This window comes from Xyrauchen texanus, chromosome 3, assembly GCF_025860055.1.
Source record: "Xyrauchen texanus isolate HMW12.3.18 chromosome 3, RBS_HiC_50CHRs, whole genome shotgun sequence".
In the NCBI taxonomy this organism is placed as follows: Eukaryota; Metazoa; Chordata; class Actinopteri; order Cypriniformes; family Catostomidae; genus Xyrauchen; species Xyrauchen texanus.
In genome coordinates this window covers 24341263-24347262 of record NC_068278.1, presented here as the reverse complement: position 1 = coordinate 24347262, position 6000 = coordinate 24341263, and the positions used below count along the sequence as shown (strand labels likewise).

At 35.9% G+C, this 6000-nt stretch overlaps 1 protein-coding gene across 1 annotated transcript in view; it reads left to right on the top strand.

Annotated features, from left to right (window-relative positions):
- Window positions 1-397: 397 nt before the first annotated feature.
- sv2ca (synaptic vesicle glycoprotein 2Ca) overlaps window positions 398-6000 on the top strand; it is a 36043-nt gene continuing 30440 nt past the window's right edge. Inside the window, exon 1 of the mRNA XM_052106441.1 lies at window positions 398-535. The gene's annotated coding sequence lies outside the window, so the exon portion shown is untranslated. The remainder of the gene's footprint in view (window positions 536-6000) is intronic.

The window sequence follows — 6000 nt, the reverse complement described above, 5'->3', positions numbered from 1 at the left end:
ATATTTTTTACTACAAAGCTTCCTTTGTGTTCAGCAGAAGAAAGAAAATCACACATCTGGGATGGCTTAAGAGTTAATGATAAGTACATTTTAATTTTTGGGTGAAAACTTCCTTTAAATCACTACAATCTCTTCTACCAAGCAAAGTGATGCCGGTTTTAACTGAAATGTGACAAAGGGTACGCCATAACTCATGCACAGACTGTTGTAGTGGTTTCTTTTACGTCACACCAGGTTTGTCCGCATACTACAAAACAGCAAATTACTCTCTCTCTCTCTCTCTCTCTCTCTCTCTCTCTCTCTCTCTCTCTCTCTCTCTCTCTCTCTCTCTCTCTCTCTCTCTCTCTCTCTCTCTCTCTCTTTCTTGAAGTACTGCAGAGACAGAACTGCAGCTGTAAAACACTTGACGTCAGCTCTTGCTGTAGATTCTGGATGTTTTTAGGAGACAAATAAATCTGTATTCATTAAAGCGCCTGGCATCTCGTTTACAGCAATGGATAACCAACAGAGAAATCTCATCTCGTCTCGCTAAAGGGTGAGTGAAACCTGTAAAACTTATTAGGCTTACATATATATATATATATATATATATATATATATATATATATATATATATATATATATATATATATATATATATATATATATATGCTATTATAATAAAAATATATATATATACATTTTTTACTTCTCAAAATCAGGAATATTAGACATACATGTTCTAATATCTGAGCGCGCGATGGTCCTCTAATAGATCGTCAGTGTATTGAAGCGAGAAGCCAGAACATGCCGGACAGCTCAGTTTGTTCAAGAAACAAAAGTTAGGCTATTTATTCAGACTTGCAATGTCCAAAATCCCAAACTAAAACGTGCTTTCTAAAGGTTTGCTATAAGTTCTAACGGAAAGATTCAGTACTTATGCATTAGGTTTAGACTTTGACTTAATTATTTGAGGGGAGGAGAATGTGCGGTACCGAAGAATGGGACCCAGCGCACTTCTAAAAGTCATTTTTGACATGAGCGAATGCGACTGGCCGGTGGCTTGAATAGAGAGAGCACAGTGCGCGCGGATCGACCGCCGCGGGCAATAGAACACACACACAAAGAGAGGAGGGGGGCTAAAGGCACTTATCACTGCACTAAAAAGCCCCTTTTGTGTCATTTCATTCATATACTTATATTATCTGGGGCTTCTTAAAAAATATTCTGACAGAGTCATTATAACAGTGTAATAATAGTTAAGTAGGCTATCTGTTACCGAATAATGATAATTAACTTAATAGGCTAATACTGGTGTAGGCTGTAGACAAAAATCATGTATTTCAGCTACTCTCTGTGTAAAATACCTTGTTTTTCTATACAATAGCCAATATTGTTGTTATTATTGCTGTTGTAATTAATTATACTAACTAAATTACTAAAATTAGAAAATGGTTCACCCAAAAAATTTAAATTCTGTTTATAGCCTAGACATTTTAATTTATCAAAACATGAGGAAAGTCTTACTGAATAATAAAGATTTTCGATTTTTTTTAAAATTTATATTGAAGAATACATCTGCCCAGATCGTAGTGGACTATGCAAAAAGAATTCCTTGCCATGTTTCACAGAGTTCATGGTACTTCATTATTGTCCTTTACTCCACAATTTGGAATGCCAAATTCCCAATGACCTCTACGTCCTCGCGGTGACGTAGTGACTCTCTGGTGGCGGAGGACGAATCGCAGTTGCCTCTGCGTCTGAGACCGTCAATCTGCACATCTTATCAGGTGGCTTGTTGAGCACGTTACCGTGGAGGTGTAGTGTGTGTGGAGGCTTCACGCAGTTCTCCGCGGCATCCACGCACAACTTACCACACGCCACACTGAGAGCGAGAACCACATTATGGCGACCACGAGGAGGTTACCCCAACATCTACCCTTCCTAGCAACTGGCCCAATTTGCTTGCTTAGCAGACCTGACTGGAGTCACTCAGCATGCCCTGGATTCAAACTCACGACTCCAGGGTTGGTAGTCAGTGTCATTACTCACTGAGCTACCCACACCCCTGGCGCATATTATGCAGTGCCGTTTTCTCCAAGGGAGGTGGTGCCTGCTCAAAAAATTTGGATGAGAAAAATAATTGTACATTAATAAAATATTATGAAATGTGAGCTCAAATAATGTGTTTAGCCATCATATTTCAAAAGTGTACAACAGTGACACTAATGGAAAAAAGTTTCAGAAGGAGGCATTGCCTGTTTTGCCTCCCTTCAGCTCATTTTGATCGCATTGAGCTCCGAAAGTATGGTGTGAATGTGAGTAAATGCTTATAGTGAGTATAGAGCTGTTCAGCCATGAGTCAATTTGTAGGTGAACCCAGAAGTCTAATTCACCATGGGTTCCCTCTGGATTTTCCTATGGGTTTTAAAAGGAGCGTTTTCAGCTTATGTGTAAAATAAGGTCTGTAGTAAACATTACTTAATGATATGTGGACGTTTTGTTCTACAACATAAATTACACACTTTCATTCCTCAAACTTGAATTGTTAAGCCGTGTTTTTTTTTTTTTCAAGTATTCAATACAGATTCAAAATTCACATTTGAGGTATGAAAGTGTAATTTATGTTGTAAAACAAAACATCCATATATCATCAAGTAATGAATTTACTTTTTTGGAAAGACAATTTGAAATAATTGGTATCTGCATTGTGAAATATAAAGGTAGAGAAGGGAAGGTTGAGGGATGGCAGAAGAATCGTCGCCGGAGCGAGGGAAGCAGCCTCTTATATATCCTTGGGATATGATTGGCAGGTGAACAAGCTCTTCCCGAACAAACATTTGGAACTTCATTTAATATAATAAGTTAATTTGTTGCAGTTGGTATTAACTTGATTTTGATTGTATTTATATATTGTACTAATTTCCATACAGGCAATTACATTTTGAGTCAGATAAGGCTTAGGATATGTCCCTTAATGGCTGATTCATTTTATTAGACTCCCATCCATGGTGTTCTCCATCCTGCTCTCACCCGGCAACATTCACAGGAAAAAAGCTTGTAAAAGCGTTCCGAGGAAGAAACTGATATAAACACGGAGACGGTGTGTAACAGTGAAAGCAACCCCCTCCTCCCCCAGTTGGATGACTGGCAGGGGGGCCCATAGAAAATTCAATTTGCCCCTGATGACTATACAACAAACTTAAACTTTAAACCTAAAATCCCCTGAAATGATTATGGATGGTCACTGTAAGCCTCTCATTTCAGATATGTTATAAAATAAATAATTAAACAGTGCCAGTTGTGGTCAGCATTTACTATACAAGTAGAAACCTCTCCATTTCAGTCTCTCCTTAAACAGATTCAGCTCTTCAGAGGAGTCCCAGACCTCAAGGTTGTATCCTTGAGGTCTGTACTTCATTAGCAATGCAGCATTTACCAAGCATTTATCATTACTTTAATATATGGTGTATGCATCAGCCTGCCTGATTAGGCTGTGTTTTTTAAGCGATTAGCAATTTAAACATAATATTTGATCAAATGTGTCACTTGTGGAGGTTACGTAAACTTGCTGTAATTTTTATAACCTAGTATTGAGAACTTTGAATAATTGTCCTTTAAGATCAGCATCCGAAAAAAGGTACATCTTGTTTTGTTAATGTATGATGCTTTTATAACTTGAACATTATTAAAAATAACTTTATAATTTGAATGTAAGATAAATGTAACCTAAATCTTGTAAGTTATATTTCTAAGAACTCTCTCTCTCTCTCTCTCTCTCTCTCCTCTCTCTCTCTCTCTCTCTCTCTCTATCTCTCTCTATCTCTCTCTCTCTGTTATATATAGTTTGCATGATTGAGAACACATGCCCAATGTTAATAGGAGAACCATGTGTAGTCATTCCCTGTAGCGGAGTGTTCATGCATGTCGGAAGGTTCTGCTGGCCCACCGCTCTGCCCATTGAGAAAAGGCTTTATTGAATTAACTGCAGAGTGATGCAGCCGGCTGTGTCCTGATTGAGAGTGACAAGCCTCATATAATCTGAGCCTCCTTTTTCTTTTTACCGTGTGTGGCAGTGCATGCAAATGGCCCATATTATGATACCCTGATTTGATCAGATTTGTCAGAGACTGAGAATTTAGGTAATTATGACATAATAGAAATAGAACATAGACATAGAAATACAGTTAAAATGATAAAGCTGAGCTTGTAATGCTTTTGTAATCCAGGGCGAGTTTGGTATACAAAATAGTGTTCTTCAAACATACTGGTGCCTATTCCTTTGTCATACAGTATACAATATGCAAGCTTTTTTTCTGTTTTTGAGTAATGTACAATTAAAATGTTAATTGCAAGACATATAACATTTTTGTGAATAAAGGAAAATCATAAGAACATGTTACATGCCAGTGACTTTGTCCAGTTTGCTTGAACATTTGATTCTCCCCTCCCACAAATATTCCATTATATCATAAATTGTTAGAGCAATCTCTTAGCACAAGATTCCCTGGCCTCTTCAAGGTCATTTGTTTTTTATTTTAATGTGATTATGTCCTCTACAAACCATTAGGAGATTGAACCTGGCTTATTCACACTGCCTGACAACAAAGAAAGGGACATTCACTCTTTCTTCTTTTCTCCATTCAGTTAGGTTAAAATATATCATTGCTGTAGGTCTGCCTGTTAAAGTCCAACCTGATTAGAAAAAAATAAGCCATGTCATGGAAGTAACATCCGGCAGCACCCAGCAGTTGTTCACAGGGCTGGAAGGGTCTGCAACTGCATTCCAGCAGCACCCTTTATCCCAAAAATGTAAAGAATATATGTAAATGTCAGCTTGTTTTTGAACAATCAATTTTTTTGTATGCTCCAGTCTGGTTTTTGTTTGATCCATTGTAAACATTCTGTCTTCATTGGCTTCATTTAGCGAGAGTAATTAATCAAAAAAGCTTTCAAGTTCATTATGTGAGAAAAAAGTAAATGTAATATTATAAAGATTTAAATAATTGGCTTTATATTGTCATTGTACTAAAGCCATTAAAATATTATTTCCAAAAATATTTATTTGATATTAAGTTTACAGTGTATCTTTTTTCTTATTTTTATTTCACTATTAACTTTGGTATATAAACTCGAAAAGAAACATTCTCATGTAAATTCAAATGTATTTGTAATACATTAAACATTTATTTTTTACATTTTCTGCGGCCCCCAGACCCCAGTTTGAAAAGCCCTGCTCAAGATCACCCATTTCTGACATTCAATGATATACAGTTGCAATTTTGATTGGTTTATTAAAAAGATGAACAACCAGAGGTGTTTGAATCCAGGATCATTAACATCAATCGCAAAGATTATACTGGACCAACACTCTGGAAAGTTTGTACTTATGTTTGTATATTTATCTTCAGTATGTGTGCGCCCTAGTTTTGATTGAGCAATTAATATAATTTGTGTGTTTTTGAATTTTTTTATTTTTTTTCCTAGTAAATATATAGAGGGGTTCACTGGTGAAAATACTTTTTATTTATCACTCTTTTATAATTTAATTAAAATGTTTTAATTAATTATTATATTATCAGCATGAAAATTGGATTAAAATGTACATGTATTTCAATATACCAAACACCAAGGAAATCAATTTATTTATGATTATTCTTTAGAATGCCCTTCAATTCCCTTCAATTTATTGAACTTGGAATTCCAATTCCAAGTTCAATAAAGAACTAATTCCTGCTTCTAACATTACAAAAATATGGATTGTTTTAGACTAAAATGTCAGCTTTTTTTCAGTTTTCCTGTTTTATTTGGCTAGCTCACCATATCTTCATACATATCGACAGGTAATTTTAAAGTTTGCCCATTAAAATAATTTGTAATCAGCCAGCTTGCAAAAGATGCTATAATGTTCTTGCATATATAACATGACTTGCTGGCTCTCAATGCACTAGAGAAAGTGGAGGGAACAGAAATGCCATACATCATTTTGACAGAGGCTACCGAGAGTGCAAGGCCTATTTT